General features: G+C 43.1%; 1 protein-coding gene across 2 annotated transcripts in view; it reads right to left on the reverse strand.

Moving 5' to 3' along the window:
- The window catches only part of STAU1 (staufen double-stranded RNA binding protein 1), a 91,339-nt gene extending 81,583 nt beyond the window's left edge, over positions 1–9,756 (reverse strand). The window contains exons 1-3 of one of the 2 annotated variants that reach the window (XM_054510154.2): positions 9,604–9,756; positions 4,640–4,753; positions 4,101–4,218 (exon numbers count right to left, since the gene is read on the reverse strand). The gene's annotated coding sequence lies outside the window, so the exon portion shown is untranslated. The remainder of the gene's footprint in view (positions 1–4,100; positions 4,219–4,639; positions 4,754–9,603) is intronic. The other variant, XM_045885935.3, reaches the window with a different exon arrangement.
- Positions 9,757–9,846: the final 90 nt, after the last annotated feature.

Here is a 9,846-nt window from a genome sequence, read left to right on the forward strand (position 1 = left end):
GAACCATGATCGGGTTGCTAAAGGGAGCTGCATTTCCAGGGAAGTTTTATTTCCTTGGGAACATTGCGTAAGCCCTCCTGAGAGCAGAGGTATTTCTTTAAAAATTGCCTTAGCTCTGGTACATCATTTTACCACTTATTTTATTCATATTGTGTTTTCCCCTTCAGATTGGAAAGAGTGGCAATGCCTATTTCCCTTCTGATTATAAATATATGGTTAGTTTTTTTTAAATCAAGTAGTAGGGAAAACTATAAAGTAACTAAAAATCATCTGTATTTTCACCTTCCAGATATAATTGTGGATAGCATTTTAGTGTATGTGCCTCTTGACTGTGACAGAAATTTCCTGTTGCTCTCAATAGCCATTATCCACTTTTTCCTTAGCAGTAAAACTCTACATTTTTAGTTGGGCATATGGCTGCTCAGAATAAAATCTATATTTGCCTGCCTCTTTGTAGGTAGGAGTGCCCACAGACTAAGTCCTGGCCAATGAGATGGAAGCAAAAGTCATCTATATGGCCTCCTGGAAGTGTGATTAAGGGGAGAATATGAGTTCTCCTTACCCTCCCCCTTCCTTCATGCTTGCTGGAATGAGCCCTGATGGCTGGAACTTCAGCAGCCATTTTGACCAGTGTAGTGGAAGCCACATAATGGTGATGTGGAGCAAAAGGATGAAAGGAGTTTGGTCATTCTACCTGCTCTTTTATCAAAAGAGAAATCAACTTTGAATTCCTTTGATTGTCTACATTCACCAAGTTTGGCAGTAAATCTAATGTCAACTTTTGGGGGGGGTTCTTTCCCATCTATTGGAATCATACAAACAAAACAAAATAATAACAACCCAGATTCCCATAATACAAGAAAATTGGGAAAGGCCCTTTAGCTTTCTGCTCAGTGATTACTGCTGATTTGCTCAGAGACTGAGTCCAAAACCATGCCCCATCTGAGTTAGATGGCTCTACTCTTAGCAACCACTTCCTTTGCTCCAAGCCTGTCCATGCATTGACCCTTATCAAGAGACCTGCTGCGCCCCAGGGTGTGACAGAAGTGAGAGGTGTAGGTCTTGACTATTCAGAAACTCAACATCTTCTGTCCTTCCAGCCTTGCTGCAATGAATATCTGTTACCCTTTATGGCTGCTCAACATTCTTGGACTCCTTCCCCTACCAGTGTTTGGGAATATCCCATTTCATCAATTCATGCCTCTCTAAGATTGAGACTAGATAATCACTTTTGCAGAGGCTCTGCAGCTGGAGTACAGGCTCGTGACCCAGCCTCTGTCAATCAGAAGCATTAGTGCTGGTCTTCCACAAGAAGCCGGGAGCCAGAGCTGGAATCCACCCTCACCAGCATGGCAGCAGAAACTCTCAGCTTCAGAGGCAACAGTGGCCCCTGGTCTTGTGGTCAGGGGATAAATCACAATATCTGGAAGTAGCAGTGGTACCAATTCAACCAACGGAGATTGTGGAGTGATTTGGCCACTGTTTCTGGACTTAGCCTTCAGGTCTGGAGATTATCTATCTCATCCATTTAGAGATATCTGTAGATATATACACACATAGACAGAGACAGAGGGAGGGTGGGAAAGGGACAGGGAGAGTGAGAGAGAGATTTATGATAAGGAATTGGCTCACACGATTATGGAGCTAGCAAATCCAAAATCTAGAGAGCCAACGTCCCAGTTTGAGTCTGAAGGCTGGGAATTGCTGTAAAATCAGGAAGAGTGGACGTTCCAGTTCAACGAAGCCTGTCAGACTGGAAGAATACTTTCTTACTCAGTGAAGAGTCAGTCTTCTGTTCTATTCAGGCCTTCAACTGCTTGGATGAGGCTTCCTCGCGTTATGGAGGTCAATTTGCTTTACTCAGTCTATTGATTTAAATGTTAATCTCTGGGGCACCTGCGTGGTTCAGTCAGCTAAGTGGCTGCCTTCAGCTCAGGTCATGATTCCGGGGTCCTGGGATTGAGCCCCTCATTGGGCTCCTTGCTCGGTGGGGAGTCTGCTTCTCTCTCTCTCTCCCCCTCCCCCTGCTCATGCTTGCACACGCGCTCTCTCTCTGAAATAAATAAAATCTTAAAAAAAAAACAAATGTTAATCTCTCTCTTTTTTTAAAAGATTTTATTTATTTATTTGAGAGAGAGTAAGAGAGAGTGAGCTCTCTCTCCAGTCTCAGGTAGGCCTTCAGATGACTGTAGCCCCTGCTGACATTGTGACCACAACTTCATGGGAGGCCCTGAGCCACAACCCTGTAGCTACAGCGCTTCTGAAATCCTCACCCGTACAAACTGCAAGGTTCCGGATGTTTGTTTTAAGCCACTGACTTTTGGGGGTTATTTGTTACTTAGAAATAAGTAGCTAATTCACCTGGTTTATAGTTCTTTTTTTTTTAATTGAGATATAATTGACATATAACATTATATTAGTTTCATGTGTGTGACATAAGGATTTTATATTTGTATACATTGTGAAATGAGCAACACCTTAAGTCTAGTTAACATCCATCACTACACATAGTTATAAATTTTTTTTCCTTGAGAACATTTAAGGTTTATTTTCTTAGGAACTTTCAAATATACAAATACGATATTATTTACTATAGTAGCCATGCTTATATTACATCTCCATGACTTATTTATTTTATAACTTCGCGCATTTCATCCACCCCCTACCCCCCCCCCCCCCCACACCTCTAGCAACCACCCATTTGTTCACTGTATCTATGAGTTTGGTTTTTTGGAGGGGAGAGTTTGGTTTGGTTTTGGTTTTTTTTGCAGATTTCACAAATAAGTGAGATCATACAATATTTGTCTTTCTCTGACATTTCACTTAGCATAATGCCCTCAAGGTCTATCCATGTTGTTGCAAATGGCGAGATTTCCTTCTTTTTTTATGGCTGAATAATATTCCACTGTGTATATATACACCACATTTTCTTTATCCATTTATTTATTTATTTATTTTTTAAGATTTTATTTATTTATTTGTGAGAGAGAATGAGAGACAGAGAGCACGAGAGGGAGGAGGGTCAGAGGGAGAAGCAGACTCCCCGCTGAGCAGGGAGCCTGATGCGGGACTCGATCCCGGGACTCCAGGATCATGACCTGAGCCGAAGGCAGTCGCTTAACCAACTGAGCCACCCAGGCGCCCCGATTTCTTTATCCATTTATACATCAGTGGATACTTAGATTGCTTCCGTGTCTTGGCTATTGTTAACAATGCTGCTATGAATATGAACAGACATCTCTTCAAGTTAGTACTTTTGCTTCCTTTGGATAAATACCCAGAAGTGGGATTGCTGGATTATATGGTAGCTCTCCTTTTAATTCTTTGAGAAACGTCCATACTGTTTTCCACAGTGGCTGCACCAATTTACATTCCCACCAATAGTGCACAAGGGTTCCCTTTTCTCCACATCCTCCCCAACACTCATTATTTCTTGTCTGGGTGGCTCAGTCAGTTAAGTGTCTGCCTTTGGCTCAGGTCATGATCCCAGGGTCCTGGGATCAAGCCCCACGTCGGGCTCCCTGCTCAGCGGGGAGCCTGCTTCTCCCTCTCCCTCTGCCTGCCACTCGCCCTGCTTGTGCTCTCTCTCTCTGTGTCAAATAAATAAATACTATCTTTAAAAAAAAATGGTATCTTCCTCATATGACAGAGGCCTCAGTTTCTTACTGGCTGTTGCCAGGAGGCCTCATTCCTCATTACATAGGCCTTTGCATAGGCTGCTAGAATGTCCTCAACACACTCAGTGGCACAACACACTTCTCCCAGAGCATGTGATTCAAGGAAGTACTAAGTGTAGCCGCTAAGTTTTTTATGAACTCCAACACTGTCCCCACATTCTATTGTTTAGAAGCAAGTCACTAAGTACAGCCTACACTCAAGTGGGGAATTCAGCTCTACCTCTTGAAGGAAGGAAATCAAAGATTTTGTGAACATACTTGAAAAGTAAACATACCAGCGGTTAACACCATAAAAGGCAAAAAGGGACACTGAGTAGTAAGTGCAGGGAGCAGGCATGAGTTGGGAGGACATCTGGAAGAGGCTGGAAACACCAAAACTAAGGAGTTGAGAGAAGGGGGCCAATACAACAGAGAGGCACTAACCTGCTGGTGTCTCTGAACCCAGAGGAAGTTCTCGTGGGGCCGGGACTCCAACTGTGGTGGAGGAGGCAGCACCACTCAGCTGTTGCTGGTGCTCTGAACAGGTAGAGTGAAGCTGGTGCTGTATTAAAAAAGAATGATAAAAACCTGCAAACTAGAACCAGCTGGAAACTGGAATGAACAGTCATTTCCAGGAAGAAGAATTGCTGTTGGAGTGACACTCGCAGGAATGTTCAGCAAACAAGGAGCAGGTCCCTTCTACCTTCTCCAGCCCCCCAATCTCACCCACGTGCCCCCAACTGGAGGATCCTAATAGGGAGGCAGAATCCACATACAGGTTTCCTGCTCTTCCAAAGTAGAGCATTTCTACTGTAAGTGGAAATGTCTTAACATGAAGGAGCAATTACTGTTAAATTTATATGGAAACTTTTTTGAGTGTTCCAGACCCCCCAAAAAATAACCCTTTAGGTTCTTCTGATACCTTATGACACATCATGGCAACGGATGCACAAAATAAACTGAGATAAAGTACAGATACTCACAGACACATTTCAAAGCTCTGGCAGCTGGATGCTGAGATGCTGAGTGGAGTCATGGGGAAGGAGCTTGGTGGCACCACTCTTGCTGCTGGGCTGCGCTGGCTCTGTAACCGCTGGCTGCAAAACAAACGTTGAGAGCTATTTTTGCTTTTTGCCTTTTTTTTTTTTTCCCAAAAGCAAACATCCTCTTCTGATTTCTTTCTGTTAGTGCAGAAATGCTCTAACAGGTAACTGATGCAGGTCTTTCATAAAAGCGAAGTGGTGTAATGTAAACTTTCAAAAATTATGGGATACCTGTCTTCATTTATGAAATAATGATTTATACTCATTTAATAATAACTGACATTATCCAGTGCTCACCGTGTGCCAAGCGCTGTTTTAAATATGTAATCTAAAACTCTAAGAGGTCGGTGTTACTCTGTTGCCATTTTACAGGTGAGAAAATGGATACACAGGGAAGGTAATTCGCCGAAGTCACACCTAGTAAGAGGTGGAGCCGGGGATTTGAACCTAGAGAGCTACTTCCACAAGCTGTGAGCTCAAACACTCTGCTAACCTGCCCTGATACCAAATATCATCCTGCCAGGCTAGGTAGAATAAAATGGTGAGCAAAAAACATACCTCGTCTTGGTCCTCATGGAGCTGATGATTTAGTGGGAAAGACCACTTACCAACTCACAACAAATGAAAGTAAAATTAAAACTGTGTCTGGCGCTCCAAAGAATTGCACTGATCATGATAGACTTCTATTTAAAAAAAAAAAAGAAAAAGATGGAATTTGACCTACGTAAGGGTTGGGAGTGGGAATGGGGCCAGACAAAGGAGGGGCTTATAGGCCCAGAAGGAGGAGGTTTGTCTTTATCCTAAAAAACAATGGAAGTAAAAAAAAATAATAATAATAATTAAAACCGAAAATAAAAAAACAGTGGAAGTCACTCAAGACTTTTCACCGAGGCAGGGAGGATGGGAATGGTGAACCAGACTGGCCCCAGGGAAGCTGGTTATGAGGCTGCTCTCCAGGTGAGATATGGTGATGGGGGAGATGGGGAGAATTAGAGGGAGCTGTGAGATGGAGGTAATACTGAGAGGATATGAAGAATGGGAGGTTGGGTGGGGGGTAGTAAAGGAGGGGGAGAAATCAAGTACGCATGGTTCCTTGAATGGAATTGTCATCCACTGAATTGGGGAATGGGGGAAGGTCTGACTGGACCAACATCTAGGCAGTAGAATAAGACAGATCTTGGACACTGATAGGATATCAGTTTCTAAAGGAGATGGAGGACCGTATTTTCAAAGACATAACTTGATCTAGCTGCACTATCGAAAATATTTGCCACTAGCCACGGGGGGCTATTTAACTTAAATAAAACAAAAAATGGAAAAATCAATCCACACGTGGCTAGTGGTTACCCTACTGGACAGGACAGATACAAGACATTTTAATTGCTGCAGAAAGTTCCAATGGACAGCACTGCTCTAACAATTGGCATTATTTGATGTTTTATAGTAAACAAAGTCTGTTCCTGTCCATCTTTGCCTTTAATCCAGTGTGATGTTCTTGTCTTGGTTTTCTAAGAGTTCGAGGAAATGCTCTAAACACTGACATCTACCGTGTGTTGTGCTGAGCTCGAATGACAGTTTGACTCAAAATATGGACTGAGCCTGGGTGGCTCAGTCGTTAAGCGTCTGCCTTCGGCTCGGGTCATGACCTCAGGGTCCTGGGATCGAGCCCCGCATCGGGCTCCCTGCTCGGCAGGAAGCCTGCTTCTCCCTCTCCCACTCCCCCTGCTTGTGTTCCCTCTCTCGCTGTGTCTCTCTCTCTCTCAAATAAATAAATAACATCTTAAAAAAAAAAAATTGCGGGCGCCTGGGTGGCTCAGTTGGTTAAGCGACTGCCTTCGGCTCAGGTCATGATCCCAGAGTCCTGGGACTGAGTCCCGCATCGGGCTCCCTGCTCGGCGGGGAGCCTGCTTCTCCCTCTGACCCTCCTCCCTCTCATGCTCTCTGTCTCTCATTCTCTCTCTCAAATAAATAAATAAAATCTTTAAAAAAAAAAAAAATTGCGTCTAAAATATGGACTGTACCTGGTGCCCGTTTGTAAAGTGTTTATTACCTGTTCAGGACAATAAAGTACAGAAATTGAGAATAAGATTTTAGAAAGTTTTCTAGCAAACTGGCATTGCTATAATATTTCACTGTATTTCACATAAGTACCAGTCTGCAGTGGATTGGAAATTTTATTTATTTTAAATTTATTTTAATTTATTTTTAAAAGATTTTTTAAGTAATCTCTACAACCAAGGTGGGGCTCAAACTCACAATCCTGAGATCAAGAGTCACATGCTCTACCAACTGAGCCAGCTGGAAATTTTATTTATTTTAAATTTATTTAAATTTATTTTAAAAAGATTTTTAAGTAATCTCTACAACCAAGGTGGGGCTCAAACTCACAATCCTGAGATCAAGAGTCACATGCTCTACCAACTGAGCCAGCTGGAAATTTTATTTATTTTAAATTTATTTTAATTTATTTTTAAAAGATTTTTAAGTAATCTCTACAACCAAGGTGGGACTCAAACTCACAATCCTGAGATCAAGAGTCACATGCTCTACCAACTGAGCCAGGCAGGTACCCCTGGATTGGAAATTTAAAATGTTGGTCCTTCATTATAAATAGTGAAATTCCAGCACTGCTCTATGGCCCAAGAGTTGGACATGCTTCCTGCCCTGCAGAGCTCAGGTAATGATGTCAGCCAGAGCTGACATAAGGTCTATTTGAATTGAGCAAACATGGGCATACAGACCTGATATACATCTGAAAACGATTCAAAAACATGTAAAGACATTCATTCACTTGTTTATTCACCTGGCATTCACTGGGTGCCCGCTATGTGCCAAGCACTATACTAAGCACTTGGGATACAGCAGTGAACAAGTTAGACAAAGCCCTCACCCTTCTGGAGCTCATATCTAGTAAGACAGACTCTACACAAGTTCACTAAATTAACTAATAAAATTATCTCAAAGAGTGCTAAGTGCTAGGAGGGAAGTAAGAGGGATGGGATAGGGAGTGACTGCAAGATGGGTGCTGCTCGTTTATGCGGTGGTCAGAGGATGGGTATGAGCCAGTCACACACTGACTGAAGGGAACAGCATTCTGCGTAGCGGGAACAGTCAGCATAACGGTCCTTAGGTGGGAACGAGATTGGCTTGTGTGGGTAATAGGAAGGCCAATGTGGCTGGAGTAGAGGAAACAAGGGGAGAGTAGTAGTAGAAGTTGATGGGGTAGGAAAGAGCTAGATCATGTTGCTCAGAAGGAGTTGGGATTTTATTCTAAGCGTACCGTAGTGTTCAAGCAGGGGATTGAGGCAATAGGATTTGGGTTTGTGAAAGATCTCTCTATTGTGTGGAGAATGGACTGAAGAGAGGCAAGAGGAGACCCTAGAAGACCAATCTGTTGCTGCAGATATCCAGTTGAGAGAAGATGGTGACTTGAATGAGGTGGTGGGAGCAGAAGTGAAGAGAAGTGGACAGAAGATGAATCAGATCAAGTCTCTCCTGTCTATTGCCTGGAACAAGGAATTTCACTTGGGATGATTGGATGAACTTCAGGGGTCAACTAGGCCCCTGTGAATGTATAAAAAAACTTTGTGTCTACGTGCTTATGAGAGGTAGACCTTCCATTAGGATCCATAGGGAAAGAAATAACACTCAAAGTGATAGATATTCTTCATTCACAAGATTCAGTGTCTGAGGCTAGGGTATGAAACTCACCACGATCAGAACCACCATTAAAAGACACCTGAAGCTACAATAAAAAATAAATAAAATTTAAAAAAGGAGGAAAACAGCAAGTGTTGCCAAGGATGTGGAGAAACTGGAAGCCTTATGCATTACTAGTGGGGATGTAAAATGGTGTAGCCACTGTGGAACATAATTTGGTGGTTCCTCAAAAAGCTAAACATTAGAATTTTCATTTTACCCAGCAATTTCACTCTTAGGAATATACCCAAAAGAACTGAAAACAGAGACTCAAATATATCCTTGTAGGTCACTGTTCATTGCAGCAGTATTCACAATAGTCAAAAGGTGGGAGCAACCCAAGTGCCCCTCAGCTGACGGACGGATACACCAAATGTGGTATGTACATTCAACCAGCACATCATTCATCCTCAGTGAGGTTCTGACACAGGCTACATACAGCATGGATGAACCTTGAAAATACTGCTAAGGGAAATAAGCCAGACACGAAAGGATAAATATTGTAAAAGTTCAACTTATATGAAATATCTAAGATAGGCAAATTCATAGGGACAGAAAGTAGATGAGAGGTTATCAGGACTGGGGAGAGGCGAATGGGGACCTGTTGCTTAATGGTTATAGAGTTCATTTGTGCTCATGAAAAAAATTCTGGAAACACACAGTAGTGATGGTTGCACAACATCGTGAATGTAATTAATGCCACTGAACTGTACACTTGAAAATGGTACAAATCACAGGCACACAGGAGCAAATAGCTACCAAGGATGGGTAATCTGGGAAAACTACACATTTGAGGAGATGTTTAAGGGAAAGTTGCCTAGAGGAGGTGATCATAAGCGCAGTTACGAGCCAAGATTTCCACACTCAGAAAGGAGAGGAAAAGCTTCTGGTAAGCTCTGGGACCTACTTTCTAGACTCTGGAGCCACTGCCTGGGTTGTAATCTTGGCTGGGTGGCCTTGGGAACCTTTCAGTGTCTCCATCTCCCCGTACGTAAAACGCCCACAGTAATGGTAGCTTCTGCTAGGGTTGCTATGGTGATTAAATTAGTTAATGCATATAAAAGTAATCAGTTCTCCGGGCGCAGTAACTGCTATATAAGTGTTAGCTAGTCTTAGTTTTGTTTAACTTCTTTTCTTTTTTATGGAAAAGATCTAAGAAGAAAATAAAAAGCACATAATTCTACCCAGTAGCAATCCCTGCTAACCGTTTATTGCCATTTCTTCCACAACTTTCTGTCCGCAAATGCACAGACACAGAGCTCCGCCAGCGCACCTCCTCCGCACGGCGCACGCCGCACGCCGCGGCCAGCGACCAAGACAAAGGAATTCACCGAAGCCCAGCCGGCCGCGGACTCCGTCACCCGAAACCACCTCCCAGATTGCCGCGTGCGCACTCCGCGCTCAGGGGAGGAGCGTCGCAGGGCCTTCCCCCAAACGGAAGTGATGTC

Source organism: Mirounga angustirostris, unplaced genomic scaffold (assembly GCF_029215605.1).
Source record: "Mirounga angustirostris isolate CCGP_5_RB_7025 unplaced genomic scaffold, mMirAng1.0.hap1 SCAF_10, whole genome shotgun sequence".
NCBI classification, from domain to species: Eukaryota; Metazoa; Chordata; class Mammalia; order Carnivora; family Phocidae; genus Mirounga; species Mirounga angustirostris.